Source organism: Orycteropus afer, unplaced genomic scaffold, assembly GCF_000298275.1.
Source record: "Orycteropus afer afer isolate SDZICR_OR568_19922 unplaced genomic scaffold, OryAfe1.0 scaffold00195, whole genome shotgun sequence".
In the NCBI taxonomy this organism is placed as follows: domain Eukaryota; kingdom Metazoa; phylum Chordata; class Mammalia; order Tubulidentata; family Orycteropodidae; genus Orycteropus; species Orycteropus afer.
Genome location: NW_006921782.1, coordinates 6,137,525 through 6,157,119, shown reverse-complemented (window position 1 = coordinate 6,157,119; position 19,595 = coordinate 6,137,525).

Below are 19,595 nucleotides of genomic sequence, written 5' to 3'. Positions count from 1 at the left end.
CTGGTGGGTTTGAACTGCCAGCCTTCTGGTTAGTAGTCAAGTGCTTTAGGCACTAGGCTACCAGAGCTCCTTAATACATAGTATAACATATATATTGTATGTATAAAATCAAGTGCATTACATAATGCCCTCCCACCTCCCTTTGATCTGCTTACTCAACTATGGAACACATGCTTTTAGTTTTAGTCAATTTTTCAAAATCAATTCCCTAAAGGAGAATTCATGTAAATACCAAATAATAATTAGGTGTTCACACCAAGTTATTAGAATGGTAGCATGTTAAAATATGTAGTAACCCCAGACATTAAAATCACTACAGTATTTATTTTTCTTATTAACTGTTGGTGCTTCATTATTTTTGATGGAGGAACCAAGAGACAATTTTTCAGTCCTGAGGTGCGTGCGTAGTGGATAAGGCATTTGGCTGCTAACTAGAAGGTCAGTAGTTCAAACCCACCAGCTGCTCCATGGAAGGAAGATGGGGCAATCTCCTTCCATAAAGATTTATAGCCTTGGAAACCCAAAAGGGGTTGCTGTGAGTTGGAGTAAACTCCATGGCAGTGAGGTTTTTTTTTTCCCCCATTAGCATCTTAATGGCAGAGAGCCACAATAATAACACTGCCATCCATCAGAAACTGTGTTCTTCTCTATAGTTCTAGAACACTTTGTGCTTGCTTCTACTCTGGCAGTAACCAAAATGATTTTTAAAGGTATGTTTATATTTCCCTCATGGGCCTATTAGATCATAGACACTGTGAGAGTACTTGCATTTGTATAGTGTCTGGCAAATTTCTGCCATTTATCTATATAATATTCTTTACCCTTTCACACCTACAATTATGTTTATAATCTCATCTCATTTTTTGACAACTTTCTAAGTAGCTAGTATCTTTTTAGTTGAAACAGATGAGTATACAAAGCTCAGGTCAGCTAGATGACTTGTCAAGAGAGCCCAGCACAGGACCATAGCTTCTGATTCCGAGTCCAGGGTACTCAGCTTTGACAAATCTTGCCTTTATGGATCTTTGCTGTCTGATTTCTGAGCTTTGACTAACAGGCATCCCTGCAGGCAAGAGCAGGCATATTTCTATCTCGCTGTTCTCCGGTGTTGGCACTGAACTCCCACCCTTTTCTGCTCATCACTTTAGGGCCAGAATTGCTGAGATGTGAAATGAAATCTATGGCAATTTATTACTGTTTATGAGAGACTTTGTGACATGGCTGAGTGTCTTGCATTCTACCTCTCTGCACAAGAGATTTGAAAGGATCGGCAGATAGATTAATTTAAGGCAGTTTTTGCTGACACTGGTTGCCTCTAAATGGATAATCATTTATCAGTAAATTACTTTTTTTTGAGCCAGGTAATTTCTGATCAGCATGTTCATTTTCACTGTCTCTGTCCTTCCTCACTCTCTCTCTCTCTCTCTCTCTCTCTTTTACTCACTCCCTCTTTCTCTTGCTCTCAGTCTCTCATTCTCAGCAATACACACAAACACATGCATATACACTCACTCACTCACAAATATTCCTTCCAAAGTAAGCATTTGTTTGTTGTTGTTGTTTGCCGTCGAGTCGGCCCCGACTCATAGCGACCCCTCCTTGGGTTTCTGAGGCAGTATCACTACGGAAGTAGGATTGCCCAACCTTCCTTCCGAGGAGTGGCTGGTGGATTTGAACCACCAGCTTTCTGGTGAGCAGTATGCTACCAGAGCTCCTAAGCATTTGTTTAGACATCAATATATTAATAAAAAGGCCATTTTGATTTGCTAAGCCAAAGTCAAAACTGAATGTAAATGGCATCAGGAGGATGAGGTTACAGCACCCATTATAAGTGGAGGATGGTTGCTAAGTAAGGGGAAGCAAGTCTCAGTGGTATTGAAGTAATTAAACAAATCCAGAATGGTATTAGCCCTATAGCATTCTTACATACCATGAAAATTGGGTGACACTAGATCTTGGCTGTCATCATCAAACCGTAAGCTCTATAAGTGCCTCTCTGCCCACATGATGACGAACAACTCTGTTAAACTAACACATTCTTGAGAGCTTGCCTGCTAAATGGAGGCTATGGTATAGTGAAGAAAGGTTTGATTTACTTACAAAGAGTTCTGGGAAAGGACCGATAGCAAAGAATCCTAGGGCTTTTACAAGTCTGAAATGGAATGCTAAGCTCTGGTTTTGAGAGTTAGGAGAAACCAAATGCATAAAAACTTAGGTGGAAAAGTACATGACAGAAGTATTTAAATGAAAGTCTAACTTTGGAGTCTTATCAACGCAGTATGGCAGAAGCTAATGTCACCTTGTGGGTGGGGATCTTCACAACTTCGCTTCACAGTGATGCAACTGATCTATATCATTGATGTCTGTTTTGATATCTTGTGATGAAATTTCCAGGGCAAAATAATCTCAATCCTGTACTATGGCTTCATAGACATAATGGATTCCATTGTCATGAACAAATTGCCATTAATTTGTCTTACTGTCTCTTTCTGATATTGTATATTGAGAAAGTAAACTTTCCCTTAGGCTGAATGTTAAAACCATCTTACCTGTTTCTGAATTTTTGTTAGAAGGAGGTGCTAATTTGTTTCACCAGGGTCAAAAAGGATACAATGGAAAGCTGTGTGGGAAATTTGGCAGTTTGGCTGTGGGGAAAGATATGCTGTCATTTCAGAAATGGCTAAGATTCCAGAGTACTGACTTAACCAAGGCCAAGAGACAGGCTGCCTTTATTTTATCAAGGGCAGGGTGCATCAGTGGCAAAATTCTCACCTTCCACGCAGGACACCTGATTTGGATTCCCCACCAATGCACGTTATGTACGGCCACCACCCATCAGTCACTGGAGGCTTGCGTGTTGCTATAGTGCTGACCAGATTTCAGCAGAGCTTCCAGATTAAGACAGAGCAGGAAGAAGGGCCTGACAGTCTATTTTCGAAAATCACCCAAGGAGAACTCTATGTATCATAGCATGTCATGAGTCAAGGGCCAACTTTACAGCAGCTAACAACAATATTTTATTGCCTTGAATACTCAAAAGAAATTTGTATTGGGTGTGTGAGAAGGTGTCTATTAAATGCCCTTCTCATTCCCAACATTTTACTAGTCATCTAGGCTATCAGTGAGGGAAACAAAAAAAGAATTCCAGGGATCAATTTTGTACATGGTCCTTTGTATATGTGAGCTACTTGATTTCATTAATGAATATATCATGCTCCACTAGTAGACTATAGAATCCTGGAGGAAGCAGTCAGTACACAGCTGTAGAATCTAACTTGGGGCCTCAAACTCACAACAAAGGTGTTCTCTGTCAGTGACTGAGTGACTCACTGAATCACTAAAGGCAGGTTACATGTTAAGTAGTTGCTGTGCTCACTTTTTAATTCATTAGAACCCTGAAGAACAGTCACATATACCCTCTAAGAAGCAAATTATCATAGGAAATAGAACTGTGTGTGGGAAAGAAGCAAAGTGGATCAAATCCCAAGTGAAAGCATCACTGTAGAGGCCTTACTTTGGAGACAAAGGCAGCTTTTGTTGATGCTCACTATACAAGTGCATGTGCTTCAAGGCAACCAGTAGTGGCTAAATGTGTTTAGTGTTCAATTTTACATCTTCAGCCAACCCTCTTTCTCCACTGTAGGCATCCATGCTGAGTGTATTCCTTAACACTCTCCCCCTAGGCCTCCCTACTCGCTCTTTTTTCCCATCAATATCATTTCTAATACCCACTGTCAGAGCCACTAAAAACTGCGAGGTTTGTTTCTTGACAAATGTCCCATTTTCACAGGCAGTTGAACTGAACTGCAGCTTGTGCTCCATTCAAACATGTCAATAAACATTATTGCAAAGACGTAGAAGCAATAATGGGAATGTATAAAACTCACCTTTATTGCTTCTTGCCATGAATTTACACGCTGCTCTAAGCAGCTTTCATTCCCGCAAGAAGAAGCTGCAGGAAATCTGTTCTAGGTTGTGGGGGCCAACGAGACAGACTTGGTTGCAATCTTCCCTGGAGACTAGAAACAGAAGGTAGCAATACCCACCAACTCAAATGTGTGCACACTTTTTTGATGCCATAATGGGTTTTTATCAGTAATGCTAGTTGTCACAGATGGAACCCAGGGTCTTTCAGGGCAAAACATCTAGTGTCAAAGAATAGTAATATTCATGACAGTAAAGATCCCAAACGTGGTGATATTCTAAACCCAAGGTTTCCTCAGCTATCAGTCTGCTGCTCTGAAAAGTACCACTGTATGGAGTGCGTATAAGCCAAAGAGAGTAGTCACCATAAAGGGAGATATAATTTAATATATCCCATTTGGAAACGGGGGACCTAATGTCTTACCACTCTTTGAGGATGTCACACATAAGATATGTTTGAGGGAGGTACTAGAGTGCAAAGTGAGTACTTGAAGATAGTGTGTCAGGATGAGGACTGATATATCCCTAGGCATGAGACATGTTAGGCTGTCGTATGAAATGCATCAGAAGGGTCACTAGGTAGGATTATACCCCTATATATTTCTGTAGACAAAAATCACTCACTAGAAATAAATTAATATGCATTTGTGTAGATCTAGATCTATAGATTATGAAGTTAAAGCAAAGAGGCTGCTGAGAGTTAGCATCAGAGTAAATTTTATTCCTTCTTAACTCTATTATATGTGTGCTTCTATTATATTATGATGCATTTTTTAGATATTCTTTTCTGATTTATTGCATGGAATTAATTTAAATCTAATGTGTGTTCTAACATGGCCACTTCTTTCATTTCTTTTCACTTTTCAGAGCCAAATAACAGCATTGTGAATCATATTTATCTCACTTCTCAGTACCTAATGTATCAAATTATTTTTGGAATTTTGTACTAACGAGTCAAGAGGTATATGATGTGTATACCATGGTAGGCCACAGCTGGTTTTGAGATGGATAGTAGTAGTTATTGTTAAGTGATGTCAAGTTACTTCCTACTCATAGCAACTCTTTGTACAACCAAATGGAACACTGCCCAGTCCTACACCATCCTCATAATCATTTCTATGTTTCAGTCCATTGTTATAGCCACTGTGTCAATTGATCTCATTTAGAGATCAATTCCAGTTTTTTTCCTCTACTTCACTTAGAATGATGTCTTTCTCCAGGAACTAGTTCCTCCTGATAACATGACCAAAATATAAGAGACAGTCTTTCCATCCTCACTACTAAGAGCATTGTGACTATACTTCTTCCAAGACAGATTTGTTTGTTTCAGTGGCCAAAAAAAAAAAAAAAAAAAAAAACTCACTACCATGGAGTCAGACCCGACTCATAACGACCCCTCCTTCGGTTTCCGAGGCAGTATCACTACGGAAGTAGATTGCCCAACCTTCCTTCCAAGGAGTGGCTGGTAGATTTGAACCACCAGCCTTCTGGTTAGCAGGAAAATGCCTTAGGCACTACACTTTGCTGACAGTCTATGGTATATTCTATATTCTTCATCAGCATCATAATTCAAAGGAATCAATTCTTCTTCAGTCTTCCTTATTCGTTGTCCAACTCTCACATGTATATTAGGCTGTTGAAAAGGCCATGTCTTGGGTCAGGTGCACCTTAGTCTTCAAAATGACATCTTTGCTTTTTAACACTTTAAATCTTTTGCAGATTTTCCCAATACAATATGTCCTTTGATTTCTTGACTGCTGCTTCAACAAGCATCAACTGTGGATCCAAGTAAAATGAAATCCTTGGCAATATCACTGTTTTCTAGGTTTATCATGATACTGCTTGTGGTGGTTATGTTTGTGTGTCAAGTTGGCTGAGCCTGGTTGAGTGGCTGGGCAGCTGGTGGTATTTATTCCCCATGGTGAGACTGGCAATCAACTCGATGGTGGGATCTACCACAAGCAGCTGAGTAGCTGCTTTGGATATGTGGTCTGCTTCCCATATATAAGAAGCAGCTTTGGGAATGGACTCTAGCCTATGCCACGCTTGGACCCTGCATGTAGCCATATCATTGATCAGCAGCCTGCTATGCTCTGCCAACCTTGGGACTTACAATGGACTTAAGTTAATGGCCTGTCATGTGGCTTGGTAACATCGGGACTGTGCCTTTTTACTTGTCAACCTTGGGGCTTCTCAGCCTCAGCAGCCAGCAGCTGCCTGAGTGAAGAAATATCTCTAGCTCCAGTGGTCCAGGAACAGGAGGCAGAGCTGGATCCCAAGGTCGAGAGGCTTTCACCCAGCCTCTAGAGCCTGGTACTTTGAACTTGGACTTAAAGCCTCTAAATTGTAAGAATAAATTCCTGTTTGTTAAAGCCATCCCATTTGTGATATATTTCTTCTCAGAGTAGCACTAGAACATTGCTTATTGGTCCAGTTGTGAGGATTTTTGTTTTCTTTATATTCAGATGTAATCCATACTAAAGAATATAGCCCTTGATCTTCATCAATAAGTGCTTCAATCTTCTTCACTTTCAGCAAGCAACGCTGTGTTATCTGCATATCACATGTTGTTAATAAGTCTACATCTAATCCTGACGCTGCGTTCTTCCTAATATAATTCTTCTTCTTGGATTCTTTGCTCAGCATACAGATTGCATAAGTATGGTGAAAAGATACAACCATCATGCACACATTTCCTGATTTTGAACTATGTTATCTTCTTATTCTGTTCAAACAACTGTCTCTTGGTCTCTGTACAGGTTCTTCATGAGCACAATTCCGGAATTCCCTTTTTTTTTTTTTTTTGCTATATTATCTATAATTTGTTATGTTCTGCACAATCAAATGCTTTGAATAGTCAATAAGACATAGGTAAACATCTGTGGTGGTTAAGTTTGTGTGTCAACTTGGCTGGGCCTGGTTGAGTGGCTGGGCAGCTGGTGGTAGTTAGTCCCCATGATGAGACTGGCAATCAGCTCCATGGTGGGATCTACCACAAGCAGCTGAGTAGCTGCCTTTGGGATGTGGTATGCTTCCCATATATAAGAAATAGCTTTGGGAATGGTCTCTAGTTTATGGCATGCTTGAACCCTGCATGTAGCCATATCCTTGTTCAGCAGCCTGGCATGCTCTGCTGACCTTGGGACTTTCAATTGACTTGAATTAATAGCCTGCTGCCGTGTGGTTTAGTAACATCGGGACTGTGCCATTTTATTTGTCAACCTTGAGCTTGTTGGCCTCAGCAGCCAGTAGCTGCCTGAGTGGTCAGTTTCAGTGGGCCAGGAGCAAGAGGCAGAGCTGAAGCCCAAGGTAGAAGGGCTTTTACCCAGCCCCTAAACCCTGGCACTTGGAACTTGGACTTCTAGCTTCCCAAGCTATAAGAGAGAATAAACTCCTGTTTGTTCAAGCCATCTCATTTGTAGTATACTTCTGTCAGAGCAGCACTAGGTAACTAGAGCAACTTTTTTTCTGGTATTCTCTGCCTTCAACCAAGATCAATCTCACCTCATTAGTGACAACCCTTGTTCAATGCCCTCTTGTGAATCTGGCTTGAATTTCTGACAATTCTTTGTCTATGTACTGCTGCAGCCATTTTTGAATTATTTTCAATAAAATTTTACTTGGATGTGACATTGTTGATACCAAAAAAAAAAAAAAAAAAAACTATCATCCAGTTGATTCTGACTCATAGCAACCCACGTTGAGTTTCCAAGGTGGTAAATCTTTACAGAAGTTGATTGCCCCATCTTCCTTCTGAGGAGTAGCTGGTGGGTTTGAACCACCAGCCTTCTGGTTAGCAATCAAATGCCTTAGGCATTACACCACCAGAGCTCCTATACCAAGTACCTTGTTAGGTTTAGGAGGCTTTAGAAAATTAGATAGAATGGGGAATACTCTTTTCTCTTTCTTCACTCTAATTCATTAATTAGTTATTTTTATCACCATGAACAAACATTCAGAAGTAAGAGGCAGACTTCAATCACAGGGGTATTTTCAACAAAGTGCTTTATATTCTCTATTCAAGATATGTTTAAATAATAATCTGATTATTCCTGTACTAGTTTCTCAGTACACTGACTATATCTTTCTGTCTTTTATTTTAAATGTCTAACCAATACTGAATCTCCACCCCAACCTTCGGAGAGATGGACAAAGAAAGGTATGTCCACATCAGGTTTCATGGGTGCAAACTTGTTGGCTGCTCCAACAGGCACAATAACCCAACTTCCACTTCTACTACCATAATTATTTTCACTGACCACATTCAGTGAACACTTTCTTTGAGGCATTGAGTGGAGGATTGCTTTTATTCTCCAGTAAAAACATTACAAAATAACTAGCCAGCACAGAGGTAAATGGGACAGACATGCTTCCTCTTCACACATTTTGAGCTTTACAGGAAGTCAGGCTGTGACTGAGAAGCACTATGCAGCCTACAGGGAGATCGAGGAAATGGTCTCTAAGTGGAGCCTGGAAACATGAATAATTGCTATTGTTAGCTGCCCTTGAGTCAGCCCAAGGCATGGTGGCCCCATGCACAACAGAATGAAACTCTGCCCTGCCCTGCACCATCCCAGGATTGGTTGCAGTTGTTACTTTCCTGATATACAGAGTTTTCATTGACTGAGTTTTTGGAAGCAGATCATCAGGTCTTTCTTCCTAGTCCATCTCAGTCTGGAAACTCTACTGAAACCTGTTCAGCATCATGACACCACACAATCCTCCACTTACAGATGAGTAGTAGCTTCATTGAAGTGAACTGGCCAGGACTGTGACCTCGGTTTTCCACTTGGGAGGTGGGAAATCACTGAATCACCCTTGTCCCCATGAAAGCATAAGTAGGAGTTAACTAACTGAAGGGGAGTCTTAGGAGGAAGTACACCAGAGGGAAATACACAGAGAGCAGAAAGTGTGGTATATTTGAGAAACTAAAGGAAGATGATTGTGGTTGGAGTATGTGTGTCTTGAGGAATTGTGGGAAAATTTGTTTTGGAAAGTAAACTGTCCGATTACAGGAGCCTAATCAGAAACACATTTAAAGAGTTTTGACTTAATTTTTAGGGGGTTAAAGTCATGGAAGAGTTTTAAACAGGGTGCTGTCTTAAAGACAAAATGTACTTATAAAAATGTATCATGCACATTTTCATTTTTCACAGCAGGTACACACATTATTTTTATTTTGTTTGATTCATCACCTTATGAATTCTTATAGACACTTCTTTACTCATTGTCTTTCAACTACATCAGGCATCTTTATCCCTTCTCCAAGATTCTCTACTCTCAAAGGTAAACACTGTTGTTGACTCTTATAAATCATTATAGGAAGGAAGACAAGTCCTAGGACTCCCTTTTACCCTCACCCCAAATGTGTTCTGGAAAGGACCAATATTCAAGCAGTTGAAGCTATTATCATTTGCTAATGGTGCTTGGTAGATGTATTAAAGTAAAGCTGGAATGGGGTGGCTTCAAAATACAGTCAAACAGGAGTTGGGCCCTGCCAGATCATATAACAACAACAAAAAAAGAAGAAGAGCTATGACAAGCTTGTGGGTGATCAGAAGGAGAGAGTAGAAAATGATAGAATCTTGGTATGTATGTTATTAATAATGCAAAGTATTAGTATGGCCCTTGAAAGAAGGGTTTTAGAAACTCAGCATCCTGCCTGCTGATTTGCAGTTTGTGGTTAATAACATTATTAAAGAAACCTGACAGGAATTTGTGCTACCTAAACTCTTAGAAGGAGTTCTGGTGGTATAGTGGTTAAAGCATCGAACTGCTAACCAGAAGGTTGATGGTTCAAACCTATCAACCAATCTGTGGGAGAAAGATGAGGCAGTCTGCTTCTGTATAGATTTAAAGCCTTGGAAACCTTATAGGGCAGTTCTACTCCATCCTATAGGGTTATTATAAGTTGAGGTCTACTTGATGGCAGTGGGTTTTAGGGGTTAAACTCTCAGAGGTTTCAGGGAGAAACTTAAAATTGCTATCCTGAAACCCTACCTTTTAAGTAATGTTTTGTCAGCTCACAAGAGATAAGAAGTGCAGAGGATAAGAGAAAAGGGTACAAATAAAGAAAAGAATTGTTGGTGTCCTAGATTATAATCTTCTCAGCCCCTGAATAATCTATTCCTATACTCTTTGTGGTATTTCATTTTCTGTTCTCCATCCCTTTAGTTTGTATGTCTGACTGTGGTAATATCAGATAATATGTAAATTATTGCTGATCTGATTTATGGTGGCTTATCTAGTCATATCACAGAAGTGGAATCCTGATATGTTGGTCTAAACACTTTGCATGGCACTAAGACAGCAGCCATTGGCTTAGAACAATTTAATGTTAAGATTTTATAAACAACAATCCACTTGGAGGTCTCTTTGTAAATTTGGCCACATTCTCTTTGTTTTCACTCTAGAATTTCCCTAGTGTCCACAGAGAATTGTTCTGCCAAATATCTATATAGCCTGTAACACTAATATTCTGACACTGTTGAAGGGTGCAGCAGAGAGAACATAGTATAGACACTGAATACAAAAAACACTGCTCCTTCTGCAGCTAGAAACTTAAATGTAACTCCACCAATGAGGTACATGAGCAGAATATTTCTTAATTTGTGTGTGTGCATAAGAGAGAAAAGCAGAAGAGAGAAAGGAGAGTAGACAATATAGGAGAAGCTTCTCCTAGTTGTGGAGGAATGAGCTTCTTACTGTTCAGGAAAATTCCTTCCTTTAGTTATCACATTCAGTTATCAAGAGTAGTTTTTGCTTTATGTTTGATGTACTATTGTAGAGATAATCAGATTATCAAGCTTTTTTTTTTTTTTTCCACATTGTCATGAATTTAAAGGAATAGGTAGGATCTTAAAAAGTACACACATTTAAATGAAAACATGCCCAAAGAATAGAAGCTGCCAATAATGAAAAACATTATTAATTTTCTGAATGTTACTTTATTTATGTGCTGTTATAGTTTTAGACTTCCTAGCAGAAGTTGGAGAGGAGGATGTGAAAATGCTGCATAAATGGCTCTTTCCAGCTAAATAGTCCAAATTGGAATATTCACAGTCTGGAACTTGTTGTGCTCATGGAGGTGATGTACGTTCTGGAAAAGGTTATTCTGGCTGCAGCTGATGGAAACTATTCCAAACCATCAGACAAAATATGCAGAACATAGATTAAAAAGCTAAGTAGGAACATCCATTGGAGAGGAAGACAAACCCCCCCCAAGGTTTAGGCAACCAGAAACTTCAGAGTGGGATTAGGGGAAGTCTGAACACTTGGATCAGACCCAGTCTCAGGTCAGAGCTAGAATTCAGTTTGGGGTAGGATATATGCAATTCCTGGGTAATAAGAAGCAATATATTCTAAGAGTAAGGCATAATTTCAAGCCAAAATAGTGGCAGAGATAGAGTTTGGATCTCAACCTTCTGACTCCTTATCTAGTGGTGTTTCCAATCTCTCAGGCTTCGAGTGCTTGGCTCCTGGGCAGCAGAATGGCAGTGGGCCTATTGGCTTACACACTGCACAGCATAGCTCTTTCCTCAGTACATTCTCAGTACCTGCTGCCATGATCGTTGTCCTATTACACTTGGCTATGTGTATACAGCTCTCATACTGCCAGAGCTCTCCTGCTTGGTAAGAAGCTGATATTTCCTCAGAGATCATTCTACACACTTGGCACAGCTCAAATCATGTCTCTTGGCTTTTTCATGCTGTTCTCCTGTTTTCTGAGATGTTTCAACAAATGGGTGCAATGCTGGAGACACTAATTCAACTATGCCAAGAAACTGGAAAGACAACTACCTGGCCAACTAACTGGAATAGATCCATATACATGCCTGTTCCAAAGAAACATGATCCAACAAAATGCTGAAATTATCAAGCAATGTCATTAATATCACACATATGTAAAATTTTGCTGAATATAATTAAAAAATGGTTGCAACGGTATATCGACAGGGAACTGACAGAAGTTCAAGCTAGATTCAGAAGAGGTCATGGAATGAAGAATATTATTGCTGATGTTAGATGTTGGTAGAAAGCAGAGAATATCAGAAAGATATTCACCTGTGTTTTATTGCCTATGCAAATGTAATAACAATTTATTTTCATAATAATTTATGGGTTACTTTGAGAAGGATGGGAATCCCAGAACACTTAACTCTGTTCAAGTGGAACATATCCATAGACTGAAAGGCAGTTGTTTGAACAGACCAAGGTGATACCAAATGATCTAAAATCAGGAAAGGGATGTGTCAGAGTTGTATCTTTACTATACTTATTCGGATTATTTTCTTAGCAAATAATCCAAGAAACTGGACAATATGAAGAAGAACATGGCTTTAGGATTAGAGGAAGAATCATTAACAATCTGTGATATGCAGATGACATAGCCTTGCTTGCTTAAAAAGAAGGCTTGAAGCACTTACTGAAGATCATAGACTACAGCCTTCAGTACGGCTTACACCTTGACATTAAAAAGAAAAACCTCACAACTAGACCAATAAGCAACATCATGATAAACTGAGAAAACACTGATATTGTCAAGGGTTTCATTTTACTTTGATCTACAATCAACACCCATGGAAACAGTAATCAAGGAATCAAAGGATATATTGCATTGGGCAAATCTGCTGCAAAAAACCTCCTCAAAGTGTTAAGAAAAGCAAAGATGTCCCTTTGAGAGCTAAGGTGCACCTGACCCTAGCCATAGTCTTTTCAGTCATCTCCTATGCATGTGAAAAGTGGACAAAGAATAAGGAAGACCAAAGAATTGATACATTTGAATTATGGTGTTAGTGAAGAATAGTAAATATACCATGAACTTCCAGAAGAAAGAACAAATGTATTTTAGAAGAAGCCTCCTTGGAAGGGTGGATGGTGAAACTTTGTTGCATGTACTTTGGACATGTTATCAGGAGGGCTCAGTCCCTGGAGAAGGGACTTTGTAAAGTAGGTTATCAAAAAAAAAGAAAGACCCTCAATGAGATAGATTGACAGTTTGGCTCTGACAATGGGCTGAAACATGGCAATGACTGTGATGATAGTAGTATTTTGTTCTGTTGTTCACAGGGTCACTATGAGTGCAATTTGAGGCACATAACAAGAACAGCATCTCTTGTTTTGCTCAAATGCAGTGTCCTTGCCAGTTGGTGGGATGCAATTAAACCCAGGCTATAGACTTCCATTTCATATTCCTCTGGGTGTATTGATGCTGTCTTTGGCTCTGCTATGTCTACCCCAATAACAGGCTTGCTTTGTTGCCAGTGGGCTGGTCTGATCTGATTTAGATGTGTTCCACTGAGCTATCACCCTGCTTGGCTGGCAATTTATTGCTCATCCCAAAGGTGCTACTTCTACCTTGGACTCCATTTTCTATGCCCCCAAGCTTTCTCATGGCTCTTCTCATCTTACTTGGTGAGGCTTACCCCCAGCATTTGATTGCTTCCATGTTGTGACTGGCCTTCTCTCCCTCTGCTGGCTGCCTCCTCCTAACTGCTGCTTTGTCTGACCCTGGTGTGCACAGTGCTCATGCATGATGTGTTTTTCAAAGTATATTAACTTCTATTTAACTGACTTGTGGCTCCATAACATTTCACAACATGACCTGGAATGTTCCTATGATTGTTAAAAAATAAGATTCTCACCACTATTCAAATATTTACAGTTACTATTCTTCTCAGCAATACTATTCTAATATTGTTAACCAAATAATCAGGTAATGTATATTGAGTGCATACTAATTGCTAGATTCTGATCTCTCTTTACTGTACAATCTTGTTACTTATGAGAGACTCTTAGAGTCTTGGAATATTCATCTCACAGGAAATGTGAAGGAAAATCTAGTTCATCCTTTTCACTTTAGACATAGCAGCCCAAGAATTATTCCAGACAAATGAGTATCTAATTTCTAATGGCCTCAGGAAGAAGCTTTAGGGAACTCATTCTAGTATTTAACAACCTTCTCTGTTAGAAATATGTCAGAACCAAGGTAATATGCTCTGTATTTTTTTTCTTCCTCATAAAGTCTATTGCCTTCCTTTTGGCCATCAGTGGACATGAGTAACAGTTTTTATTTGCTTTCAAATGACTCATTAAAATAAATAAAAATAAAACAACCTTTAAATGCTTACATATTTTCCTACTATTATTTTTTATTATTATTACTACATGGTTCACACTGCTGTAAACTTTCTCCTTTTAAGGATTTGATTGATTAGTTCTCTAACTTGTAATGTAGAGGTTGGCTTTGTGTACATATGAGGGAGAAGGCTGCAAAAGTTTCAGAGTGCTTAGATACAGGAAAACAAACACCAACCAACAACAACCAAAAAGAAAGGGACTATCCAGTTGGAAATCTAGTATAAGAATATCTGTAATTGCTCCCTGGGATCCTAGCATTCTCTTCTTAATCCCATCAGTAGTTTTCCCATTGAATTTACTATGACCTCTAAAGTCCTGCTCATGGCCAAGGAACTCTGCATAAACAAATTTCTGTCTCACTCACAAATTTGCCAACTCATCTAGTTGTTCTCTTTCTCTGCTCCAGTCTTACGGGGCTGCTGTTAGGTCCTTGAATAATACCTTCAATTATTTTCTGTCTCAAACCTCTGGACATGGAGCTTCCTCTGCCTGAAATCCCCCATCTCTGTTCATAAAATTGATCCTCTCCCACTTTTTAAAGTTTCTGCTTAAATATAATCTCCTCAGAGGAGCCAACCTGACCACCTCCTCTCTTGTTTTCTTTGTTACATTGCCTTCTGCCCACCCCCCCTTTGTGGCATCTTCAAATTGCTATTTGAGTATCTCTTTACATGTTTTTGTCTCTTGCCCATAAGACCATAAACTTCACTAGGGTAGAATAGAGACATTTGTTGTCCTACTGTCTGGAATATATTAGTGTTAGTATTAGCTGGTATCAAGTCAGCTGTCCACTCATGGAGACCCCTGTGTACAATGGAACAAAACTCTGCCCAACTCTGTACCATACCCATGTTCCATTGTAGATTGACTGTTGTAATCTTTAAGCTTATTCATAGTCTGTCTTAGCCTGGAAGCTGAATTGAAATTTGCTGAGCATCATAGCAACACAAAAGTGTCTACTGAAAGATTGGTGCTGGCTGTGCATGTAGTGCATTGGATGGGAAGACAAGAACTCTATCACTGAACTACCAGTGCTCATCTCTGATACATAGTAGCCATTTAGAAATAGTTATTGAATGGATCTTAAATAATATGGTCTGTTGTCTGTGAAGGAAGGATGCCCTGTGAATTTCTGGCATTTATTTGGTATTAGAACACTACTAAGGATCAGCCCCTACGTTTGGTGTCTGTCTTCCCAGCCATGTAAACCAGTAGAAAAGCTAGAAGCCAAGCCTACATTGCCAGCAAATGAAAGAGCCAATTTGTCCTGGAGCTGATCATCACATCACATGTTCAAGGCTATAGTTAATTTAGTGCTAATTAAGCTGACATCTTACTTCTAATGCAAGTAAGAATAAAAGAAAAAGGCACAAACACTAAGATAAAAGAGGATAAAAAGTAAATGATGAAGATATCAATGAGATACGCTCATTTCCAAGTCTACTGCAATTTTTTTTTCTATACTTTTTCTTTGGAGGAAGGAGCTCTGGTGACACAGTGCCTGAGGCATTTGACTGCTAACCAGAAGGTTGGCAGTTCAAACCCACCAGCCACTCAGTGGAAGGAAGACTTGGCAATCTACTTCCTTAAAGATTTACTGCCTCAGAAACCAAATGGGGGACGCAAAGACTTGGAATCCACTTGATGGCAGTGGGTTTGGGTTTTTGGTTTGATTTCTTTGGAGGAGCTCATACATGCTCAAATCACCAAATATTGTCTTACTGATGCTTACTAAAACTTTACCGCTAGTCAAATTTACACCTTGCAATGCCAGGTGGAGGTCTTTAAATTCTTTTCTTTTCTTTTTATTTTATTTTATTTTTATTGTGATCTGGTAAAAGTTTTCAGAGCAAATTCACTTTCCATACAGCAGCTCACATACACTTTGTCTCAGGAAATTGACTGCAATTTCCCACAATGCAACAGCCCCACTCCCACTTCCTCCCCATAGTTACCTCTTCCCTGTGTCATTCCCTCCCATGCACTCCTTCTCCCCAAGCTGTCTCCTTGTGCATGCACAGTCCTTCTATTCTCCCATGATTGATCTCTCTAAGGAGTGTATCTACTTAATGTAAATGTTGAGCTCATATGCCTGTCTTTGTTTGACTGGAAGCCACAGGAGTGGGTTCAGTTCCAGACCTGAAGGGCACCTAGGGGCCATAGTCTCAGTGGTTCCATCAGGCTCTATCATAACAGCAAACTTGGTCCTTTTATTTTTTTAATAATTTTGAGTTTTGTTCCACATTATTCTCTCACTCTGTCCAGGATCTCCTACACAGATCCCCCTCTGAGTGGTTGACAGTGGTAACTGAACACCATCTAGTTCTTCTGGTCTCATAGTGCTATAGGCCGAGGATCCTATGGTGTACCAGTTGCTTGGACTAACTGTTTCCATGCATCCTTGGTTTCTTCATTCTTCTTTGCCCTATAATCCATCGTTACATCTAGATGGCCACTTGCAAGCTTTTAAGATCCCAGTTGCTACTCACCAAAGCAGGATATAGAATGATGTTTTGATGTAGTATGTTATGCCAACTGAGTTTGATGTCCCCTTCAACTATGGTCACAAGCCCACAGGTCCAACTGCTTGCTCCCTCTGAGTAGCTGGTTGTGGCCAAGAAGAGATTACTACTTTGTCCCTTGTCAGCTCTACTATATACCTGGGAATTCTTACAAAACATACAAATACACTTGTAAAAACATAATCTGCCAACCCTATACATGGTCATGGGCACATTCCCCCTGAATAGACATACCTAACAGTTCAACCTGTCCACCCATCTAACCACCCATATAGCCATGTTTGTCTTCACTGACAACTCAGTACTGTATGTGCAAAAGGGTTCATCTTTGTTGTCTGTACCTCCCAAGCACCTCGTTATCTCTTCCTCTTCCTCAATGCTACCGTGTTGGTCACTCCCATTTGGTACATTGTCCTTCTCTTCACCCAAATCAATACTTGTCTCTACCTACCTAGCAGTTTTTCCTCCCCTCCCCTGTTACTTGTGGTAACAGTAACCAACAAAGAACATTTCCTTCCATATATAAACCTTTCCTTGACTTTTTACAATACTAGACTAATTGTATTAACAATATTTGTCTTCTGTGATTGACTTTCTTCACTCATAATGTCCTGCTAGTTCTTACATGTTATGCAGTGATTTGCAGGTTCCACACTATTCTTTAGGGTTGCATAGTATTCCATTGTGGGTATGTACCATAGTTTTGTTATCCAATCCAGTTGATGGACACCTAGGTTGTTTCCATCTTTTGGTTATTGTAAATACTGCTGCAATTAACATGTTTGTGCATTTATGTGTTCTTGTCCTGGGTCTCACTTCTTTAGGATATATACCTAGTAATGGACTTGCTGGGTCAAATGATATTTCTAATTCCAACTTTTTAAAGAATCGCCATACTGTTTCTTGTAGTTGTATCATATGACAGTCCCACTAGCAGTGTATGAAAGTCCCAATATCTCTGCATCCTCACCAGCATTTGTTTTTTTCTGTCTTATTGAACTTTGCTGGTAGTGCTGAGGCAAGATGGTATCTCATGGTTGTTTTGATTTGCATCTTTCTAATGGCTATTGATTGTGAGCATTTCTTCATATGTTTGATGGCTGCCTGACTACCCTCTTTGGTGAAGTGTCTATTCATGTCTTCTGCCCATTTTTTAATTGGGTTATTTTTCTTTTTGTTGTTGAGGTGTTGGAGTTTTCTATAATTCTAGAGATAAGCCCCTTCACAGATATGTCTTTGCCAAACATTTTTCCTATTTTGTAGGTTCTCTTTTTAATCTTTTGGAGAAGTCTTTGGAAGCACACAAAAATTTAATTTTTGCTCACATCATTTATTAAACAATCTCTTCCTCATTTAATGTATTTCAGCCTTTTGTCAAAGATAGCTGACCATAGGTCAATGGATCTATTTCTGAGTTCTCAATTCTATCCCATTGGTCTCTGTATCTGTTGTTGTACCAGTACCAGGAGGTTTTGACTTCTGTGGCAGTATAGTAGGTTTTAAGATACAGGAGTGTGAGACTTCTTACTTCTTTGTTCTTCTTCAGTAATGATTTGCTTATCCGAGGTCTCTTTCATTTCCATATGAAGTTAGTGATTGGTTTTTCCATATCCTTAAAGAATGTTGATGGGATCTAGATTGGGATTGCATTGAATGTATAGATTGCTTTGGGTAGAATTGACATTTTCACAATGTTCAATCTTCCTATCCACGAGCATGGGATGTTCTTCCATTTATGTAGATCTCTTATGGTTTCTTGAAGTAGTTTTTTATAGTTTTCTTTGTACAGGTCTTTTGTGTCCCCGGAAAGATTTATTTCCAAGGTATTTTATTTTTTTTTTTTGGTAGCTATTGTAAATGGTATTGATTTCCTTATTTCTTTTTCAGCAATCTCTTTGCTGGTGTAGAGAAATCCAACTGATTTTTGTAGGTTGATTTTGTATCCTGCCACGATGCTAAATCTCTCAATTAGTTCCAGTAGATTTTTGACTGAGTCTCTTGGGTTTTCTAGGTGTAGGACCATATCATCAGCAAATAGGAATAGTTTGACTTCTTTCTTACCAATTTGGATACCTTTGATTTCCTTTTCTTTCCTTATTGCCCTGGCTAGGACTTCCAATACAATGTTGAATTGAAGTGATGATAGAGGACATCCTTGTCTGGTTCCTGTACACAAGGGGAATGGTTTCAGTCTCTGTCCATTGAGAATAATGTTGGCTGTTGGTTTTGCATAGATGCCCTTTATAATCTTGAGGAATGTCCCTTCTATTCCTATTTTGCTGAGAGTTTTGATCAGGAATGGGTGTTGGATTTTATTAAATGCTTTTTCTGCATCAATTGATATGATCATGTGGTTCTTCTTTGTTTTATTTATGTGGTGGATGACATTGATTGTTTTTCTAATGATGAACCATCCTTGCATACCTGATATGAACCTCACTTGGTCATAATGAATTATATTTTTGACATGTTATTGGAGTCTATTAGCTAGGATTTTGTTGAAGACTTTTGCATCTATATTTGTGAGGAATATTGGTCTGTGGTTTTCCTTTTGAGTGATGTCTTAGCCTGATTTTGATATCAAGGTTATGCTTGCTTCATAAAATGAATTTGGGAGGATTCCAACCTTTTCTATGTTTTGTGCTTGTTTAAGTAGGATTGGTGTAAGTTCTATGAATATTTGGTAGAATTCTCCAGTGCAACCATGTGGGCCAGCCCCCCCCCCTTTTTTTTTTTTTATAACCTGCTTACTTTTTATTTTTACTGAAAGTTGCTGAGCATGATAGCAACACAAAAGTGTCTATTGAAAGATTGGTGCTGGCTGTGCATGTAGTGCATTGTATGGGAAGACAAGAACTCTGCGGTGTAGTAAATTACTTAGTGTGGCTTTTCTACCCATAAGTCTTTGTAAACTCCAAGGTGGGAATTGCTATTAGCAACTGAGGAGATCCTGATTTTAAAGTCGCCCACCTGGAGTACTTCTGTTGGGCGTGGCACAATACAATGTTC